The 23112-nt window shown below is 43.3% G+C and overlaps 2 protein-coding genes across 11 annotated transcripts in view; one reads left to right on the forward strand and one right to left on the reverse strand.

Moving 5' to 3' along the window:
• Positions 1-20847, reverse strand: part of rnf6 (ring finger protein (C3H2C3 type) 6) — a 229097-nt gene extending 208250 nt beyond the window's left edge. For 4 of the 6 annotated variants that reach the window (XM_080197372.1, XM_080197368.1, XM_080197374.1 and 1 more), the window contains exon 1: positions 19854-19959. The gene's annotated coding sequence lies outside the window, so the exon portion shown is untranslated. Of the gene's footprint in view, positions 1-19849; positions 19960-20777 lie in introns of those variants that run through there. The other 2 variants (XM_080197366.1, XM_080197365.1) reach the window with 2 other exon arrangements.
• LOC145349074 (actin-binding protein WASF3-like) overlaps positions 20135-23112 on the forward strand; it is a 79492-nt gene continuing 76514 nt past the window's right edge. For 3 of the 5 annotated variants that reach the window (XM_080197380.1, XM_080197384.1, XM_080197382.1), the window contains exons 1-2: positions 20135-20262; positions 21187-21316. The gene's annotated coding sequence lies outside the window, so the exon portion shown is untranslated. The remainder of the gene's footprint in view (positions 20263-21186; positions 21317-23112) is intronic. The other 2 variants (XM_080197381.1, XM_080197383.1) reach the window with 1 other exon arrangement.

Genomic DNA, 23112 nt, shown 5'->3' on the forward strand with positions numbered 1-23112 from the left:
CAACAAACTTATTTGGCAATATATGTTACATAGAAAAGTTATATTCTGAAATGCAAGCCTTTATTTTCTTTACTTTTAAAAGGAGCAAGCAATTTCAAAGCATCCATTAACTGTAATAGAACATCACTCTTTGTATTTAAGTAATAAGTTGGACTGGGGCACCCATTTGTTTTTTCACTGGAGGAGATTACTTCTACCACATTAACAAGTAAATCATATCAAATTGACTTGTGTGACAGTTTTGTAGTCAAGGTTATGCTCAAGGGAGGAGGCATAACGTTCTTGAACACTATAGCTAAGATTTGAAAAAAGAAAAGTTACATAACATATACAATGGAAGATGTGGCGATAAAACTGCAATACAGTATTTTTGTCACTATCGTGGAAATGAGAAAGTAGCAAATCAGTAGAATGAAAGAACCAGCAATGATGAAAACAAATCTTCCATCTTCAGTGCAGAACATTAGGTAGCTTGAATTATTAATTTGATCTGTGATATTCACATTAATCACAGTGCAGCTATTGTCTATCACAGTATATGGTTAATCATTTTTTTTTGTAAAAACTAAATTCCCTGATGAATCCTTAATCCTTACTAAACATTCATTTTCCTATTTCACATTATTTGTAATATGTAATAGGTTTCACTTTTAAAGTGCACATAAAATGCTTATATACTCCTCACCTTTGACCTTAGAAAATTTGTGGTAAGCAAACAACATTAAAAAGAGTCCTGCCAGTTGGCCTCTGGAGACCCATCTAACTGTACTTGAGTGGCTCTCAAAATGATAAGCCAAAGTTGCTACCTGACAGAGGCAGGAGCTTTATTTCAGTCTTCAAATTTGGATTCAACACCCTGTGTAGGATTATTACTTGACTATTGAGGATCAATGGCTGGGGTATGAGCTTTGCCACATATTCTGGACTTGGCTATCTCAATGGAATAAGATGCCAGCTCACTCTGCAGTAGAGTTGGCCAATTTCCTGACCTCTCTGACCCATGAGTATTGCAGCCAGTGAAGCATCTGATAAGGTGGGTTGGGCCTTTCATTGGTGCAAACAGATGGTTCCATTAATGTAGTATGAATCAGCAATGTATGAGAAGTAGAATGAAGCACTTCTGGTCTGTGACAAAAATGTAATTTACACTTTGTTGTTTATGCTGTGTTAATATATTTTTAAAGAATTCTGGCCAATCCTTTGTTTCCAAATTGATGAGAAGGTAGATACGGTGGCACAGTAGTTAGCATTGCTGCCTCACAGCACCAGGGACCCAGGTTTAACTCCAGTCTTGGGTGACAGTGCAAATTCTCCCTGTGTATGCATGGATTTCCTTCGGGTGCTCCGGAATCCTCCCATACTCCAAGATGTGCAGGTAAGGTTGACTGACAATCTTAAATTGCCACTTAGTGTCAGGGGATTAGCAGGGTAAATACTTGGGGTTACTGTGATTGAGCCGTAGCGGGATTGTTCTCGGTGCAGGCTCAATGTGCCGAATGGCAGCCTTCTTACTGCAGTAATTCTATTCGAAGACAGCTGACGTCCTTTGTAATTAGTGTGATTGCTTCATCCTCGTAAACACCAACTTTCATTTATATAGTGTTTATAATGTTAAAAAAAGTACCATATGCTTCACCAGGCATCAGAAAATAATGGAAGGTGAACTAATGAAGCAGAAACAAAGAAGGATAATCAAAAGCTTGGTGAGCTTTTAAGGAGCTTTTAAGGAGGGGCTTGAAGGAAATGGAAAGGCTGAGAGATATAGGGATGGAATTCTAACGAATGGACATAACCAAGTGAATGTAAGACTTAGCAATTGTAGGGGAAAGGTAGAAGAAGCTACAGGTCAGAGGGATGAATAGAGGAGATGTTCTATTAAATGGTTGGAAAAGATTATAGTGAAAGGGAGACAATTTAAACAAGAAGCAATGGAGAACTGAGAGCTAATGCAAGTCAGCAATGTAACCAGAACAACATGGTGCAACAGTGGTTAGCACTGCTGCCTCACAGTGCCAGGAACCCAGATTCAATACCCGGCTTGGGTCACTGTCTGTGTGAAGTTTGCATATTCTCCCCATGTCTAAGTGAGTTTCCTCCCAGAGTCAAAATATGTGTGGGTTAGGTGGATTGACCATGCTAAATTGCCCATTAGTCTCAGAAGGACCAGCTAGGGTAAATGTATGAGATTATGGGGATAGTGCCTGGATGGGATTGTAGTTGGTGCAGATTTGATGGGCTGAATGGCCTCCTTCTGCACTGTGATACTATGATAATCAGTATGGTACCCTGTCACATCAATTCTGGTCCACACACAAATGCATATACACACACATACATACTTGAAAAGTTGCAGGCCTATGATTTCCTTTTTGGTCTGCTGAAAAAATAGAGATTTGAGTCAATGAAAATGGGTCTGTAGTGGCTTGCTGCTTGTATTAGCATATTTTTCTGGCTCCACTCTAGTTGAGGTGCAATTGAATCCCTGCAGTGAAAACTGGTTTGATTCCTCAAACAAGTACACAAAGGCAAGGCTAAATTCTCTGCCTCCTGGTGGAATTTAGACAGGGCCTTGTTCTTTTACTGGCCTGAAACTCTTCTTTTTTCTCTCTGCCTGCTGCCCCCAAAGCATGGGGATGATTGCTCCCAAAAGCATGGGGACAATTGTCCCGTCCATCCTGTGCTGCTTTTGTAGCACAGTGGGTCGGGAGACTCGGGTGGAGGCCATTTCGTGGGCTCCCTGCTAGTTGCCACAGCCTCTGCAATTCTCCAGCAGCCAGATTTCTGGTGCCATCAGCTCCGCTGCAATTATGCAAGTGTTAATTAAATCTGTCTTAAATTGTATTAGCAGGCCTGGGACTGAAATAATCTCTGGGCCTGCTAGCTTCTCCATCCTACCACCCCCCCCCCCCCCCCCACCCCCCTTCTCCCCACCAGGAGTGTTTCATTCCAGCAGGGGTTTTGTATAGTTCCACACTTGCAGGGAGCTGGTGGCCTAGCCCTGCTGGAATGAAGGGGGGGGCCATCGAGACTGCGGCAAAGTTCCAATGCCCACGGGCTGCTGGTTGGGGTGGGGGAGATTGAGAGACAGGGAAGAGGGGGACATTGAGGCAGGTGGGGAGATCAAGGCTAGTCCAGGCATGCTCAGGGGGCCAGCAATTGGGGCTGTCGGGGTGGATGGGCTAGCCAGTAATAGAGAAGCCAGCAGTGCGGAGCCACTGTGCATGTGCCGTTCTCAAGGCGACAAATTGGTGCATGCACAGTGGCCCGCTCAGCACAATACTGCCAACCTCTTCAGCAGGAAAGGTCCCACCCTGTGAATTTCAGTGTGATTCACGCTAAGGTTCTCTGCAGTGCACAGAATGTGGGAGATTCATTTTGAAACTCCCGCTGAAAAAAACAATGATTTACTCCACTTTTTACGCGAATTCGAGACTTAAAATTTTTTTGGGAGAATCGTTTCCCCCACCCCCATGTCCTATTAGAAACTTTGCTTCTGTCAGGTGACCACAGTATCTGCTTTCATTGTGCTCACAAATGGTGGCTGATGCTTTGGCCATAGACATATAATAGAGTTCGAGTTTCACCTACCTACATATCCTTGTGATAAAAGGGGATTATTTTCACACCCATTCTTTGGAATTCCACTCTGAAGCCAAGATGGCTGCAAATCCATTATGAATGAGTTCTTTAATTATTTGGTTAACTGTAGTCATTAATCCACAGAAAAAGTTTGTTGCATTTTAATGCTTTCTCACAAGGTCATTTGCAATTTAATGTATTGTTCAGACATGTAGGCTAACTTCCAGGGGCTGTGTATACTTCTATGTATTTTGTCAGGAAAGTAAAAACATCACCTGACTTCTCAACTTCATTTTGTTTCAAAAGCAGAGTGTTCATTTGCCATTTTATTTTATGGTAAAATATACATAAGAACGTAAGAAATAGGAGCAGGAGTAGGCCAACTAGCCCTTCGAGCCTGCCCCGCCATTCAATAAGATCACGGCTGATCTGTCGTGGCTCAGTTCCACATTCCCGCCCTCTCCCCATAACCCTTAATCCCCCCTCTTATCAAAAACCCATCAACCCGCATCTTAAAAATATTTAGCGAGGTAGCCTCCACCACTTCAACGGGCAGAGAATTCCAGCGATTCACCAGCCTTTGAGTGAAGAAGTTCCTCCTCAACTCCGTTCTAAACCGCCTCCCCTTTATCTTGAGGCTGTGCCCCCTAGTCCTACTGTCTTTTTTGAGCGGGAAGAGTCTCTCCACCTCTATCCTATCCATCCCATTCATCATCTTATACGTCTCAATGAGATCTCCCCTCATTCTTCTAAACTCTAACGAGTATAAACCTAATTTATTCAGCCTCTCCTCATAGCTCAACCCCCTCAACTCCGGCATCAGCCTAGTAAACCTCCTCTGCACTCCCTCCAAGGCCAAAATGTCCTTGCATAAGTACGGTGCCCAAAACTGCACACAGTACTCCAGCTGCGGCCTCACCAATGCCCTATACAGCCGCAGCAAGACCTCCCTACTTTTATATTCAATCCCCCTCGCGATGAAGGCCAGCATCCCATTCGCCTTCCTGACCACCTGCTGCACCTGCAAGCTGGGTTTTTGCGACTCGTGCACAAGGACCCCGAGGTCCCTCTGCACCGTTGCCTGCTGCAGTTTTTCGCCACGTAAGTAATAATCCTTCCTACCATTATTCCTACCAAAGTGGGCCACCTCGCACTTGCCAACATTAAATTCCATTTGCCATTTCCTGGCCCATTTGCCCAGCCTATCTAGATCCTTCTGTAGACTCTCCCCACCCTCCGCACAATTTGCCGTTCCACCAATTTTGGTGTCATCAGCAAATTTCGACACCCTACACTCAGTTCCCTCCTCCAGATCATCTATATAAATGGTAATTAGCTGAGGCCCCAGCACCGACCCCTGGGGCACTCCACTAGTCACCATCCGCCAATCCGAATAGCATCCATTGACCCCCATTCTCTGCCTCCTATTTGACAACCAGTCCTCTATCCACGCTAACATCCTACCCCCAACTCCATGTCCCCTGACCTTCTGCAATAACCTCTTGTGAGGTACCTTGTCAAACACCTTCTGAAAATCAAGAAAGACCACATCCACCGGCTCTCCTCTATCCACCGCCCTAGGCACATCCTCATAGAACTCCAGTAAATTTGTCAGACACGACTTCCCTTTAACAAAACCGTGCTGCGTCTGCTCTATCGAGCAGTTCCCCTCAAGATGCCTTGCTATTTCCTCCTTGATGACGGATTCTAACATTTTACCTACAACAGATGTTAAACTAACAGGCCTATAGTTCCTCGCCTTTTGCCTGGCACCCTTCTTAAACAACAGCGTAACATTAGCCGTTTTCCAATCTTCCGGCACTTACCCGGAATCCAGCGACGTCTGGAAAATAACCACCAAGGCATCCACTATCACCTCCGCCATTTCTTTCAGGACCCTCGGATGCATTCCATCCGGTTCTGGGGACTTGTCCACAATCAGCCCCTCCAGTCTGTCGAGCACCACCTCTCTAGTAACAGTAATGTCATCGAGACCCTCCAGTCCTACCACCTTTCCATCTCTAACATCCGGCAAATTATTCACGTCCTCCTCCGTGAAGACCGAAACAAAAAAGTTATTCAAGACCTCAGCCATATCCCCATCCCCTACCACTAAGTCCACCTTCTCATCCTCTAATGGACCAACGTTCACCCTAGCCAGCCTCTTCCTTTTTATATATTTATAAAAACTCTTGCTATCCTTTTTTATATTAAGCGCTAGCCCAGCTTCATAGTTTCTCCTACCCTCCTTTATCAACTTCTTTGTCAATCTTTGTTGACATTTAAACCTCTCCCAATCCTCTTCTCACCCACTACTCTTAGCTACTCTAAACGCCTCCGCTTTTAATTTAACACTTTCCTTTACCTCCTTCGTTATCCACGGCTTATTACCTCTCCTCCTACGGTCCTTTTTGACCATCGGAATAAATTTCTGCTGAGCACCAAGAAAGATCTCCTTAAAGATCCTCCACTGCTCCTCAGCAGACCTACCTTCCAACGCGCTCCCCCAGTCCACATTCGCCAATTCTTCTCTCATCCTACCATACTCCCTTCTATTCAAACAAAGGACGCGCGTCCGGGAACCCACTTTCTCCTCCTCCATCTGCACCAGAAACTCCACCATACAATGATCACTCTCCCCAAGAGGATCCTTCACCGCAAGTTCCCTAATTCTACCCGCCTCATTACATAGCACCAGATCCAAGATAGCTCGCTCCCTCATTGGCTCCAACACACACTGTTCCAGGAAATTATCCCGGCAGCATTCCAAGAACTCCTCCTCGAGCCCACCGCGTCCAACATGGGTCGACCAATCAATATGCAGATTGAAATCCCCCATAACTACGGCCGTCCCATTCCTGCACGCCGCACTTATTTGCGCATTAACAGCCCGCCCCACCTCCAGATCATTATTTGGGGGTCTATAGACGACACCCACCAGCGTCTTCCTCCCTTTGCCGTTCCTAATCTCGACCCACAACGATTCCACGTTCTGCTCCTTGGCTCCAATATCCTCCCTTGCTACCACCCTGATGCTATCCTTAATCAGCAGAGCTACGCCCCCCCCCCCCCCCTTTCCCTCCCGCCTATCCTTCCTAAACACTTGATACCCCTGGACATTCAGCTCCCATACCCTGTCACCTTGCAGCCACGTCTCTGTAATGGCCACCAGATCATATCCATTTGTGTCGATCTGCGCCACCAACTCATCCACTTTATTCCTAATGCTTCGCGCATTCAGATAAAGCGCCTTCATCCCAGCCTTCACCTGGACCTTATTTGCTGGAACGCCACCAACCATACTCACGCCCCTTACTCCCTCTATTATTGGGACATCCTCGGCCTCTATCCTTACCTGTACCGTCTCCTTAACTTTAGACCCCGTAATGTCACCTACCCTCACACCCTCTCTCCACCCCCCCCCCCCCCCAATTAGTTTAAAGCCCTGTCTACAGTCCTCTTTACTCTATTCGCCAGCACTCTGGTCCCAGCACGGTTCAGACCAACCCCATCCTGCCCGAACAGGTATTTGATATATCCATGAGACCCCCATATTGCGTGAGTGTGAAAGTGGGCACTTTGATAAGGTGAAGTATGTGGAGAATGGAAAATAGGAAGACAGCTGGGAAAGCACTGGAGTTGATAAAAATGGGTATGATGGGAAATATTCTTGGATTTTTAAGAAAAAAAACCTTTAAATTTGAGAACATTTTCATAATCTTTAGATTTGCTTGTTTTGGGGTTGACTGCATTCTTTAAGCAGGATTAACATTAAGGACCGTGAGAATTGTGTCCAAAGATTTGATGAGATAGCAAGAGTTTTCCAACCAGTTTGTACCCTGCATGATCTTTGGTTGTACTGTATCTTGCCTATATTTTCCTTCTGTGAATTATTTTAATTGTAAATAAAACTGTCTCAACAATGGTACTGCATAAAGTGATTCAATAGTGAGTTGGTTTTTTCATCTGAATTGTTAAAAGGTGTTATAAGCACTAAAGTATTCTCCAGTAAGCAATTTACTATAATGCAGATTAAGTTTTGGACTGAGATTATACAAACTGGATGATGCAGAGAATAAATGTGAAGGTTTCTATATTTAAGTTGCTATTTAAGTGTGAATCTTGTTTCAGATCATAGAGCATTCCATTGTTTTACAAAAATTCATGTCAAGCCTTTCTTAAACATTTGGTCACAGGATATGCAATTCCTAATTACACTTGAGAAGGTTAACTGTCAGCTGAATGCCAACATAGGCGCAAAATTTGGCAAGATTTGGAAAATGCAATTCTCAGTGGTGAGATGGCAATTTCTGTTTTTCCAGCCCCCTCACAGCAGCATAATGAGAAAAGCACCGTAGAAAGCCGGGAACCTCATTTTAATGTATTACCATATTAATAGTGAGCGGTCCCTCTGGGATTTCCTCCCCCTCAATGGATATTCCATTTACAAAAGTTGTATAAAACCAACAGCCAGGTGACCTTACTTCTAAAGGGGGGTATCACAGGTGAGCACTCAGGTTGCCATTATCTTCAGGATGCCAGTTGCACAGGGGGCAATGCTGAACTTGCAGGGGACCCCAGGAAGTTCAACTTGGGGCCAGGGTTCAATATTGGCATCTCGGGGAGGGGTCACTCAAAGGCCTTAGCCTTTGTCTGGACGCCTCCAGGTTTAAAGGGCACCTGGCATGCTGGCAACACCTCCTGGGCCCTCCTTGCTGGGCTTGTGGCAATACAGCCACTTCCAAAGTGAGAGCTGGAAAGTGGGTGGGGAGTCCAGAAGGTCAGCACTGGGGCATCTGTAAGCTTCGAGGGTGGGGTCCCATGAGAGGCCAGGCTGTGTGGCTAACAAAAAAATTGTTAAGGGTACTCAATACCAGTTTTCTCACCAGAACCAACACTTCAAAAAAAGATTGGGAAAATCCCACCAACTATTATGTCACCCCAGGCCTTCTTTCTTCAAGAGAGAAAACCCAGTCTGTCAATCTTTTTGAGATATATATGCCTTCAGGTACAATCCTTGTAAATCTTCTCTGCACGTTCCGCACGACTTCTACCTCCTTTTTGTAATAATGGCAACTAGAATGGCACACAGTACTCTATCTAAACGTAGTTATAAGAACATAAGAAATAGGACCAGGAGGAGGCCATCTAGCCCTTCGAGCCTGCCCCACCATTCAATAAGATCATGGCTGATCTGAAGTGGATCAGTTCCGCTTACCCGCCTGCTCCCCATAACCCTTAATTCCCTTATTGATCAGAAATCTATCTACCCGTGACTTCAACATATTCAATGAGGTAGCCTCCACCACTTCAATGGACAGAGAATTCCAGAGATTCACTACCCTCTGAGAGAAGAAGTTCCTCCTCAACTCTGTTCTAAACTGTCCCCCCCCCCCCCCTCTGTTATTTTTATGCTGTGCCCTCTAGTTCTGGTTTCCTTTCTAAGTGGAAAGAATCTCTCTACCTCTACCCTATCCAGCCCCTTCATTATCTTGTAAGTCTCTATAAGATCCCCCCTCAGCCTTCTAAACTCCAACGAGTACAGGCCCAATCTACTCAATCTCTCCTCATAAGCTAACCCCCTCATCTCCGCTATCAGCCTGGTGAACCTTCTCTTACTCCCTCCAAGGCCAATATAAGGGGACCAAAACTGCACACTGTACTCCAGTTGCGGCCTCACCAGTACCTTGTACAGTTGCAGCAAGGCCTCCCTGCTTTTAAATTCTATACCCCTCGCGATAAATACCAACATTCCATTCGCCTTCTTGATCACCTGCTGCACCTGCAGACTGAGTTTTTGCGATTCGTGCACAAGGACCCCCAGGTCCCTCTGCATAGTAGCATGCTGCAACTTTTCACCATTTAAGTAATATTCCATCCTACTATTATTTCTTCCAAAGTGGATAACCTCACATTTGCCAACGTTATACTCCACCTGCCAGGTCCTTGCCCGCTCACTCAGCCTATCCAAATCTCTCTGCAGTCTTTCCGCGTCCTCCACGCAATTCGCTTTTCCACTCATCTTCGTGTCATCAGCAAACTTTGTTACCCTACACTCAGCCCCCTCCTCCAGATCATCTATGTACATGGTAAACAGTTGAGGCCCCAGCACCGATCCCTGTGGCACTCCACTAGTCATCAACTGCCAACCAGAAAAGCACCTGTTTATTCCAACTCTCTGCTTCCTGTTAGATGGCCAATCCTCAATCCACGTTAACACTTTACCCCCAACTCCGTGTACCCTAACCTTCTGCAGCGACCTTTCGTGAGGCACCTTATCGAACACCTTCTGGAAATCTAAAAACACCACATCCAACGGTTCCCCTCTGTCCACCGCACTAGTCACATCTTCATAGAAATCCAGTAAATTTGTCAAACATGACTTCCCCTTCAGGAATCCATGCTGCATCTGCTTGATCGAACTGTTCTTTTTTAGGTGTCCTGCTATTTCTTCTTTAATGATGGATTCTAGCATTTTCCCAAATACAGACGTTAAGCTAACCGGCCTGTAGTTACCCGCCTTTTGTCTGCTACCTTTTTTAAACAGCGGCATAACAGTAGCTGTTTTTCAATCTGCCGGCACTCCCCAGATTCCAGTGAATTTTGATAAATAACTACTAACGCATCTGCTATTACTTCTGCCATTTCTTTCAGTACCCTGGGATGCATTCCATCCGGTCCCGGGGACTTGTCTACTGTCAGTCCCATTAGTCTACCAAGCACTACCTCTTTAGTAACAGTAATTGTATTAAGGACCTCATCTCCTACCAACCCTCTATCTTTAATATTCGGTAAGCTATTTGTGTCCTCCACCATGAAGACCAACACAAAAAACTTATTTAAAGTCTCAGCCATTTCCTCATTTCCCACCATTAAATTCCAGCCCCCCCCACCGTCCAAGGGTCCAACATTCACTCTAGCCACTCTCCTTTATATATTTGTAAAAACTTTTAACTTTTTTTTTATATTTAGAACTAGTTTAGTTTCATAATCTATCTTTCCTTTCTTTATTGCTTTCTTAGTCATTCTTTGTTTTTTTTTTAAATCTTTCCCAATCATCTAATTCCCCACTATTTATAGCCTCTCTGTACGCATCGGTTTTTAATTTAATACTCTACTTTATTTCCTTCGATATCCACGGCTGGTTATCCCTTTTTTTACAGTCCTTCTTTATCACCAGAATATATTTTTGCTGAGTACTGAAAAAGATCTCCTTAAAAATCTTCCACTGTTCCTCAGCTGTCCCACCAACCAGTCTGCGCCCCCTGTCTACATTAGCCAATTCTGCCCTCATCTTATCATACTCCCCTCTGTTCAAGTAGAGGACAGTGGTTTGGGACCCTACTTTCTCAGCCTCCATCTGTATCAGAAATTCAACCATATTGTGATCACTCCTCCCAAGAGGATCCCTCACAAGAAGATCCCTAATTCTACCTGCCTCATTACACAGTACCAAATCTAAGATAACTCGCTCCCTCGTAGGTTCTGTAACATACTGTTCAAGGAAAACTATCCCAACAGCATTCTAAGAACTCTTCCTCCAGTCCACCGTGTCTGACTTGAGTCAACCAATCAATATGCAGGTTAAAACCCCCATGATTATTGCCATTCCGTTTTTGCATGCATCAATTATTTGCTTGTTTATAGCATGCCCCGCCTCAAAATTATTATTTGGGGGCCTATAGGCCACACCCACCAGTGACTTTCTCCCCTTACTATTCCTTATTTCTACCCATAATTATTCCACGTTTTGCTCTTTGGAGCCTATATCGTCTTTCACTACCGCCCTGATATCCTTTATTAACAGAGCTACCCCACCTCCTTTCTCTTCATGTCTATCCTTCCTAAATGTCTGATACCCCTGGATATTCAGTTCCCAGTCCTGGTCACCCTGCAACCACGTTTCTGTGATGGCCACTGGATCATACCCATTTGTGCCATCAACTCATTCACTTCATTTCTAATGCTTCGTGCATTCAGATAGTTGAATCAAGGTTTGATACTGGCATACCAAAGTTTCCTACTTTTCAATTCTGTCGCTCTTTAAATAAAGCCTTGTGTTTGGTTTGCTTTTTTAAATGTATCTGCTAAAATGTGATGCAACTTTTAGTGATTAATGTATTTGTCTCCCCTATGTTCCACTGCCCCATCTCCCTATTTTTTCTACCAACACTTACTACCTCACATTTACTTTGACAATTATTTTCCCATTCTACAAATGTATCAATGCCCTTCTGTAATTTATAGTTTACTGGCCACATAATTCCCAGCCTCTAACATGCTTTTTAGCCACAATATTTATATAATTTGGTCCAGTTAAGTTTCTAGTCAATGATGATGTCCCAGGATGTGGATGGTGAAGAATTGAGCAATGATTCTGCTGTTAAAGTCAAGGGTATGTCATTAGATTCTCTATTGTTGGAAGTAGTCATTGCCTCGCATTTGTGTGGCATACATATAATTTGCCATTTTTCAGCCCAAGCTTGAATATTGCCCAGGTCTAGTTGTATGTGGGTATCGATTGCCTCATTTTCTGAGGACTTATGAATGGAGATGAACCACTTTATGGTAGAGGCAAAGTCATTGATGCAGCAGTTCCCTCAGGAACTTTGTCGTGAAGTAATGCCTTGGGGCTCCCAACAAGCATAACCACCCTTCTTTGCTCTTGGTACGACTCCAGCTGGTGAAGAGATCCTCCCACCTATTGACTTCGATTTTAATAGGATTCCCAAATGCCACACTCAAGCAAATGCTACCTTAATGTCAAAGGTAGTCACTTTTACCTCATTTCTGGAATTCAGCTATTTAGTCTATGTTTGGACCAAAATTTTAATGAAGTTTGGAAATGAATGGCCCCGAAAGAACCCAGACTGAGCATTGGTAACTAGATTATTTGAAGTGTGGTTTGTTGATATGGGTTAAGGACAACTTGCATCACTTTTCTCATGATTGAGAATAGACTGTAATTGGGCAGTAATTGGTTGGATTGGATGTGACTTGCCTTTTATAGATAGGACATATCTGAGACAATTTTCACACTCAGGTAATCCCAGTGCTGTGATTGTACTGGAACAACTTGGCTAGAGGAATAAATAATTTAGGGGCAAAGTTTTCAGCACCACAGCCAGGGTGTTCTCAAGTCCCATAACCTTGTTGCGACCTTGAACAACATGTGGAGTGAATTGAATGGCTGAAAACTGGCATCTGTGATGATGATAAGCTCAGGAAGCAGCTCAGAGAAATCATTCCCTTAGCACTTATTGTTGAAAATGGATGCAAATACCATAATCTTGCCTTTTGTACTAATGTGCTGCCCTCTCTCATCATTGAGGTTGGACGTGTTCATGGAATCTTCTCTTGTTTGATTATCCACTACAGTTCATGACTGCGTATAACCTAACTGCAGAGTTTTGATCTGCTCTTTGACTATATAATCATTTAGTTCTGCCTATAGCATATTTTAGCATACATGTAGTCTTGTGTTGCAGCCAAACCAGCTTGGTATGTCATTTTAGACGTATCTGGTTCTGCTTCTGGCATACTCTTCAACATTCCTCACTACCCCAGGGCTAATCCCCTGGCTTGATGGCATTGGTAGAACAAGAGATCGACTGGGCCATGAAGGTGGATTGTGGTTGAATAGAATTGTGCTGTTGATGGTCTAAATTGCCTCATGGATGCTTAGTTTTAAGCTGCTGGTCTCTGCCTCCACGAAGACACTTCTATTAATATTGTCATGAGTTATGCATCTGCAATAAGTAGATTGGTGAGAATTAGGTCAATTAGGATTTTTGTTCATATCTCACCACTGGCATCAGATCCAGTCTGGTAACTATGTTGCACAGGACATGGTCGACATCATCAGTGGTGATGCTACTGAGCCTCTCTTGGTCATAGGATGTACTCTGGGTGGAGAATTCACATCCTATGTCCTTGCTTCCCTCAGTGTTGCTTCCAAATGATGTTTAACATGGAGGTATACTGATTCATCAACTGAGGGAAGATGGTGGTTGGTCACACAAGAAAGGTAACAATGCACATTTATATAGGCTATTGTCACATTTTTAAGATGCTGTAATGAGATACTTACTGAATGTTGCAAGACCCATGACATTTGCTTTTGTTCCCTAGCACAAACTCAGTAACTATACCATTGATTCCACTTCCCTCCCTGGCTACTGTTTTTGATTGAAACTGACTGGAACCACAACATATTTTTTGATACTGAGCTGAGTTTCCAACCTAACATTGTCTTTGTCATGAGAACTCTCTAATTTCAACTCCATAACATAGGCACTATTGTTCTATCTGCAGCCAAAATCCTCCACACCTTTTTGACCTCCTGGCTCATCTGTTGCTTTCTTGGTCTTGCATCCTCTGTAAACATCATCTCATCTAAAATTCAGCTGACTCCATGTTCTGAATTACAACAAGTCCAGCTCCAGCTCACCTATCATTCCTGATGCTCCCGACCTGCATCAGCTCCTTGTTTCTCAGTGTCTCCAAATTAAAATGTTCATGTCCACGTTGAAGTCTTTTTGTGGCCTTGTCCCTCCCTGTCTCTCTACTCTTCAACTGAGACCCCTACACCCAAGGTTTTGGTCTCTTGTGCATTCACGCTTCCTTCCCCTCAATACTGGCAGCCAGATCTTCAATCATGTCAGTCTCATTCCTTGGATTACTCTCTCTAATTCCCATTGTCTGTCCACCTCTTTAAACTGAAAAGAGCATCTTAAAAGAGAAAAAGATGGACAGACAATGGGAATTAGAGGGAGTAATACAAGGAATGAGACTGACGTGACTGAAGACTTAAACTCAAAAGAGCAGCTTAAAAAAGAAACTTTGGTCATTAATGTAGATAGTTGATTATTTCACAGTCTCGCCAAAGAAAAATTCCAAGTGTAGATACAGACACTGACCTAGCTAGAAGGGTACTTCTGTACTTCAGTTCCAGACAGGAAGACTCTTAAGGCAGTCTCCAATCAATTAGCTTCTGTTCCACTATATACAACACAACTGGCTCCAAAGTGCATTCTTGGCTCATCACAAGATGTTCAATTGCTTGCAGAGAAATCAAGCATAAGAAATAAGAAATAGGAGCAGGAGTAGGCCATCTGGCCCTTCGAGCCTGCCCCGCCATTCAATAAGATCATGGCTGATCTGTCGTGGCTCAGTTCCACTTTCCCGCCCTCTCCCCATAACCCTTAATCCCCTCTCTTATCAAAAACCCATCAACCCGCTTCTTAAAAATATTTAGCGAGGCAGCCTCCACCACTTCAACGGGCAGAGAATTCCAGAGATTCACCACCCTTTGAGTGAAGAAGTTCCTCCTCAACTCCGTTCTGAACTGCCCCCCCTTTATCTTGAGGCTGTGCCCCCTAGTCCTACTGTCTTTTTTGAGCGGGAAGAGTCTTTCCACCTCTATCCTATCCATCCCATTCATCATCTTATACGTCTCAATGAGATCTCCCCTCATTCTTCTAAACTCTAACGAGTACAAGCCTAGTTTATTCAGCCTCTCCTCATAGCTCAACCCCCTCAACTCCGGTATCAGCCTAGTAAACCTCCTCTGCACTCCCTCCAAGGCCAAAATATCCTTGCGCAGGTGCGGCGCCCAAAACTGCACACAGTACTCCAGCTGCGGCCTCACCAATGCCCTATACAGCTGCAGCAAGACCTCCCTACTTTTATATTCAATCCCCCTCGCTATGAAGGCCAGCATCCCATTCGCCTTCCTGACCACCTGCTGCACCTGCAGGCTGGGTTTTTGCGACTCATGCACAAGGACCCCAAGGTCCCTCTGCACCGTCGCCTGCTGCAGTTTTTCGCCACGTAAGTAATAGTCCTTCCTACCATTCTTCCTACCAAAGTGGACCACCTCACACTTGCCAACATTAAATTCCATTTGCCATTTCCTGGCCCATTCGCCCAGCCTATCTAGATCCTTCTGCAGACTCTCCACACCCTCCGCACAATTTGCCTTTCCCCCAATCTTGGTGTCATCAGCAAATTTCGACACCCTACACTCGGTTCCCTCCTCCAGATCATCTATATAAATGGTAAATAGCTGCATCAAAAGGATATTTTTATAATAACTTGACTTATATATCAATAATTATAAAGGAAATTTGAAAATGAAATTGGTAGGGAAATGAATAGTAACTTGCATTGATATCACAGCTCTTGACAATATAAAATGACTCAAGATGCTTTACAGAAGGCATTATCGAATAAACATCACACCAAGCCACATAAGGAGATATTAGGGCAGGTGATCAAAAGCTTGGTCAAAAAGGTAGGTTTTAAGGAGTGTTTTTAAGTCAGAAAGTGGGGTAGAAGTGGAAAGGGTTGGGGAATAGTTCCAGAACTTCAGGCTTAAGTAACTGAAGGCACAGCCAGCAATTAAAATTGGGGATATTCAAGAGCTGGAATTAGTGGAGCAGAAATATTGGCTGATTGTCAGGCTGGAAGAGATTCTAGAGATAATCAAGAGATTTGAAAGCAAGGATGAGAATTTGAAAATTGATGCGTTGTTTAACTGGGAGTCAAAATATAAATTGTAAATGCATATAAGGCACCTCATACTGTAAAGAGAGAAACATCTGCATTGCACTTTATGCAATGTCAAATTTGAGCAGTCTTATTATGTTCTTCTAAAATTCTACAAGCATATTTTGGGGAAAAAAGAACTGTGATATATTGACAACAATATCCTAAAACTAATATCCACTAATTCCAGCTCTTGAATATCCCCAATTTTAATTGCTGGCTGTGCCTTCAGTTACTTAAGCCTGAAGTTCTGGAACTATTCCCCAACCCTTTCCACTTCTACCCCACTTTCTGACTTAAAAATACTCCTTAAAACCTACCTTTTTGACCAAATATAATATCCTTCATAGCGAAGGGGATTGAATATAAAAGTAGGGAGGTCTTGCTGCAGCTGTATAGGGCATTGGTGAGGCCGCACCTGGAGTACTGTGTGCATTTTTGGGCGCCGCACCTGCGCAAAGATATTTTGGCCTTGGAGGGAGTGCAGAGGAGGTTTACTAGGCTGATACCGGAGTTGAGGGGGTTGAGCTATGAGGAGAGGCTGAATAAACTGGGCTTGTACTCGTTAGAGTTTAGAAGAATGAGAGGAGATCTCATTGAGACGTATAAGATGATGAATGGGATGGATAGGATAGAGGTGGAAAGACTCTTCCCGCTCAAAAAAGACAATAGGACTAGGGGGCACAGCCTCAAAATAAAAGGGGGGCGGTTTAGAACAGAGTTGAGGAGGAACTTCTTCACTCAAAGGGTGGTGAATCTCTGGAATTCTCTGCCCGTTGAAGTGGTGGAGGCTGCCTCGCTAAATATTTTTAAGACGCGGGTTGATGGGTTTTTGATAAGAGAGGGGATTAAGGGTTATGGGGAGAGGGCGGGAAAGTGGAACTGAGCAGCGACAGATCAGCCATGATCTTATTGAATGGCGGGGCAGGCTCGAAGGGCTGGATGGCCTACTCCTGCTCCTATTTCTTATGTTTTTAAAACATTTGAGAAGTAAACAATGTTATCAATGGTCAGTTGTCCTTTCTGGTAGACAGTTTAGTGGCTCAGTGTCCCCTTCAGAGAGTTCATACTTACTTAGCAGATTTGCTGCTAGTGTATCAGATTTTGCAGCCAGCAACCAAGCAATTGTGTTTTTAAGTTTTAGTGACAGCATCATAGGAAATCTTGGCTAGATTGAAGCTATTGCAAGTGAAACCCTTTGTAAAGTATACACTTAGAGAAAAAGAATGACATTTATTATCTAAGCAAAGAAGATAGGTGAAAGGTATCTTTATCAGCTCAAATTTTATCATTTCAATACCCACCTTTTTCCTCAACTCAATATTCCATTCTTCACAAACTACACTTACTCTAAAATGCAGTCTTCTGCATTTGCTCCTATTTCTTGTGTTCTTATACATTTCTCCCACCTTAAGCCCTGTGCTTCTCCCTTCCACTTGAAAAGACTTTTGAGCCCATAAACCGGATGTTAGGTAATTCTTCCTCATTTCCTGGTGGTATTCACATACCACATATCAATGCCATTACGAACACCACTACTTCCAACTCTGATGTTGTCCAACTGAATCCCATCTCAGCTTTTCTGCTGTTGAACTCCTCAGCCATGCATGTGTTACACCCAGAATTCATCAATCTAATGCTGTCCTAGCTGGCCTCCCACATTCCACCCTCAGTAAACTTAATGTCATTCAAAGCTCTGCTTCCTGTGTCTAATTTGCAACAAATCCTGTTCATCCATTAGCATTGAGCTCTCTGACCTACAGAGACAGCAGAAATAAATGTCATTCTTTTTCTTTAAGTGTATACTTTACAAAGGGTTTCACTTGCACTAGCTTCAATCTAGCCAAGATTTCCTATGATGCTGTCACTAAAACTTAAAAACACAATTGCTTGGTTGCTGGCTGCAAAATCTGATACATTAGCAGCAAATCTGCTAAAGTAAGTATGAACTCTCTGAAGGGGACACTGAGCCACTAAACTGTCCACCAGAAAGGACAACTACCATTGATAACATTGTTTACTTCTCAAATGTTTTAGGATATTGTTGTCAATATATCACAGCTCTTTTTTCCCCAAAATATGCTTGTAAAATTTTAAAAGAACATAATAAGACTGCTCAAATTTGACATTGCGTAAAGTGCAATGCAGATGTTTCTTTCTTTGCATTATAAGGTGCCTTATATGCATTTACAATTTATATTTACATTTCATGTTAAATGTCCTCTGCTGCATATGACCAAGGAGTTATTTCCTGTCCCTTGATGAACTATGACAGGAAAGCCTCAGATATTGGCCTTCCCCTATTGAGCCTTTGCAGCAGTGGTCCCTGGCTTTAGTGTGCCCCTCACCTGTGGCAGACCAAAGACCATCTTGCAGCATGTTAATAGTCCTCAAGCAGCAGTTGATGTTTAGCTTGATGGGCCTCCCTGTGCCCGTAGACCACAGAGTCCTGTATTGTGGAGTTGCTTGGGATTAACCTTAACAAAAGCCACTGCATTTTTCTCTTTTTTGCTAAGGCCCATTTCAGAAAGAATAAACAATAGTTTTTTTCAGGCTGCACCACTTTGAGGCCAATATGAGTTGAGACTCTGGGCATACAGGAAGCATATTAGGGGGGAGGTCCTTCTCCCCACCAACCAAGTTACATTTTGGGGCGCTTGTATGAGAATTCTGGCAATGAGACAAAAATCTGTCCGTAAGTTTGACAGTGCTTAGGAAACCTGTCAATACAGCCCGCATGTGCTTGATTCTTCGATCACTCGGAAATTAGCACAGGACTAATTCAGCAGCTCTACAGATATGCCCTACAGAATTCTCTACAGATATTCTTTAATTAATGCTGAAACAAACGACAGCAAATTGTTGCATCTCCCATCGTTACTTTAGACCAACTTCCAGACAGTCTGGAAAATATCTGAATGTGATGGTCCTGTTCAATCAATTGATTTAGACAACCAATTTACGCAAGCCTTTGAGATTCACATCTCGAGGAATTTTATGAGCTGATTATTTTCTCGTGGGGGGATATATTGCGTAACTTTACTTGCCATATAAAAGACAAGTTTGAAAAAGAAGAAACCGAAAGAGAAAATGCTGGAAGATCTCAGCAGGCCTGGCAGCATCAGCAACGAGAGGAAAGAGCTGACATTTTGAGGCCAAGCCTTAACTAAGGCTCATCTGGACTCGAAACGTCAGCTTTTTTTTTGTTCTGACGCCTCGAGTAAATTGGAAAGGTCACAATTGTTATGTTAACTTGATAAATTCATAGATCGTCACAGCGCAGAAACAATCCTATATTAAGCTTGGTAACAGACTCAGCTAAAGCTGATCTGATGTTTCTGCATGTTTCCCATGTAACGCAAAGGATCGCGGAATTTTAGGCGTAAGTGAATCCTGGCCACGACATCATTACATCCGAGTATCCGAGACTTTCTAAGTGCTGGTCAATATTCAGAGGAAAACCTCAGCCCGTCACATTGGTTTATTTGACGAAATAACAGTACCAATATAATACTGGCGTTCCGATGATTGTCACACTACAGTATGTGGGCTATTTTAACGAAGTCGCTTCCAGGTTGATAAAGACAGGAATGTGTGTGTTAAACGAAGCGCTCTCAAGCGTTTTTCCGTCAGTTGTACCACTGGGTCGAACATTTAGCGACTGCACAAACGTTATTTTTTTCACTGCGAACTCTTCAAATACATATACAATGTTCCTTACTTGCCTGACAGAGAGGTGGTGCAGGCTTGATGGGCTGAAGGGCACCGTATGTGATTACAAGCTGCTCTTTGGCGAGAGCCGGGTGAAGGAACAGGGTCGGCGCGCGCCGCCCGGGCGGTTGAACGGACCTGCGCACGCACGGGCCTATGGCCCACACTAACCTGATGGCCAGGACGCCAGCCTGCGAGCCTCCCCCTCCTATTGGCCGGCCGGGGGCGGGGCCATGTCAGAGGCGGGCGCTCCGAGTGGCCGACGCGCCGATCAATCAAAGCGGAGCTGGTTAGGTTGAGAGGGGAGCGGGGCTTATGACGGGCGCTCGAGGGTCTTAATCGTTCTGCAACGACCCGAGGGTAGGGGAGAGAGGCAGGAGATTGTGATTTTCACTCATTATACCCGCTCCGTGTCCACCCGAGGTAAGAGCCAAGGGAGAGCCAGCTTTTGCTGGTCGGCGATTGATGGCTATCAGCCGAATGGTGCGGGGAGGGAGCCGCTACTTGATTTAAAAAATAAATATAACGCAGTCAGAGGCAGCCTGCTGAAACCCAAAGGTTAACCGTGTAATAAAGAGCGCTCTGGTATATAAGCCGCTTGTTTGTGGCCGTGCGAGGGATCGACTCCTGTCCGCTGCCCTTTCTCTTTCCTCCGACGTTGCGGTTTTTCTGGTCATTGTTATGCGGGGTGAATGAGGCTGACGACGGATGGACGGTATCATCCCCTCCCTGTCTCGACAAGACAGCTCTTTTTTTCCCGGGGAAATTAAACCAATCTCCTTACTCCTTATGGGGGTGGGGAGGGTTAATTTGCAATGCATCTTGTTTAACAGGTCAACATATTACTTTATAATGGCATAGAATGTGTGTGTGTATATGAAACCTGACCGTTCGCGATTTTGTCGCATCGATTTAAAACGCTGCTGTAAATACCGAACCTGTTCGAGAGACATCCACGCGTAGTTACCCGATTGTGATCTTTCCATTGGTGGTGGCACGTTTTGAAAGTTGTCGATAACTTGAATCGTAAACTCTTAGACCTGAAATCTGGATGTTTGCACTGGCAATCATTTCATGAATATCAAGGTACATAGCTTGCCTGCACTCATGAAGATTAATCGGTGCTGAGGCGCTCACAGATTGATTTGATTTACCATTCACTGTCAAGTGAGGCAAAATACATAACATAGTTGTAGTGATTTTCAAGCTTGTTTTGTATGGAGGACCTCGTATAAATATGGACAATGCTGAATTGCGACTCACCGACTAATGCTTGTGTGAGCATGTTATCTACTTAAGGGTAAACGATGCGGAAGCTGTAGAAAAAATCTTTTTATTTCTCTACAGCGGCAGAAATAACGGGGCTGTAAGTCAACAAATACAGAACTCCTGATAGCAGGTGGAAAGAAATTTCAAAATTCTGAGGACTTGATAGAGACAAGGGACTTTTTTTTGGAAACGGCGATATTTAAGCCAAGTGAGTACAATTCGAATGAGTAGTTTCAGCATTTGTCAGATATCAGGAACTTGATCAGTTTTACATAACTGCTATTGTCATTTATAACTTGGCAACAATTTGTACTAGTTAATTATATCGTATCAAATGTTTTATGATATTTTAGGACGCAATGTTTCTTAAACTTAGGGTAAATTCTACAAAACTGTAAACCACTGGTATAAAATTGCTACCTGATCATTGGAATTTAAATGGTGCCATCTGTTCTGGCTTTTACAGTGGATTGTGAAGATTTACCACAACCAACCACAGTAAAGACTTTATGAAGCTTTTGTATTTGTGGTAAATTTCCTGTTGCCCATAATGCTGCAACCAACTTGAGGATTCGATTTAAGTGTAGAGATTAAAACATGGGTAAATTAGATTGCTATTCCCTGTAAAGTTAGATGTGATGGGAGTTTGAAAGGAATTGATGAGGGAGTCTAGAACAATGTTAAACCAGAGCCAGGCCATTCAGAGGAGAATGGTAAGCATTTATTCATATAAAGAGCCTTTGAACTCTCCTACCAAAAGCTATAGATGTTAACTTAGTTAATTATCTCTGCCACTGAAGGTGGGAGAAGATAAAATTTTTACCTGTTTTAGACTGTAAACATTATTTCAAAAAACTAATGGATAATTTCAATGAAACTTGGTACGCAGGATATTGTCCAAGGAAGAACTGATTTTTTTTGAAGATTGAATTAACAATGGACAAATTGACCATTTTAGAATGTTTTGAGTTTTATTTCAATTATTATTTCTAGTTTGTTTTGTAGCTTGTCTCAGCTGCTGTGGTAGAATTTTTTACCACTGCAAAAATGTGAGCAGAGTTTTCAGAGCAAGTTGTTGGATGTTGATTGGCCTGAAGTCTCCTCAGTGAGATGGAAGCTTTTAATTTAAAGATTGTAACGACATAGCTAAAACAATCAGGCAGGGAAAAGCCTTAAAGAAGGACCTTGTAATTATAATAACATTGAGCTAATGTAGCATAGGGCAGTCTATGCTCTAATGAGTTGCCTCTTAAATCTGAGATTGTTAGGTTTTAGCTAGGCAAGGCTATAAAGGGGTATGAATCCAAGGCAGATGGATGAGTTACAATCTAGATCTGTCATGATCTTATTGAATGGCAGAACAGGCTTGAGGGGCTGAATGGTCTACTTGTTCCTATGTTTCAATATTTTTAAGTATTAGTTTTCTGTGTTGCAATCGTTGTGGTATGTTCTGTCAGCTAAATGGATTTGGACTTGTTTGTAAGTCCTGAATTGGCTCATGTGTTGCCCTACATAAATTGACTCAATTAAAGAATATAGCTTAGCATTCAGCATGAATAAATGACAGCATTGAATACCATTTAACTCTTTGCTTCAGAGAACAAGGTTTATTCAGCACACAACCTGATGTACTACTTCAGCAAAGCTTTCTTTAATTACATTTACCACCTTAGTTGACGCCATGGCAAGGTTTGGTAACTGTTTACAGTAACACCTCCCAAAATAATTTCACACAATCTATATGATAAAATGCACAAAAATAATAACTTGTATTTATATAGTGCCTGGGGCAGTGCAGTAGCACAGTGGTTGGCACTGCTGCCTCACAGCGCCAAGGACCCAGGTTCAGTTTCAGCCTTGGGTGACTGTCAGTGTGGAATTTGCGCATTCTCTCCGTGTCTTTGTATTTTTTCTTTTGTGAACTCCAGTTTGCTCCTACACTCCAAAGATGTGTGGGTTATGTTTGGTCATGTTAAATTGCCACTTAATGTCAGGGGGATTAGC

This window comes from Carcharhinus amblyrhynchos, chromosome 10, assembly GCF_965287045.1.
Source record: "Carcharhinus amblyrhynchos chromosome 10, sCarAmb.v2.hapA, whole genome shotgun sequence".
Taxonomy (NCBI): domain Eukaryota; kingdom Metazoa; phylum Chordata; class Chondrichthyes; order Carcharhiniformes; family Carcharhinidae; genus Carcharhinus; species Carcharhinus amblyrhynchos.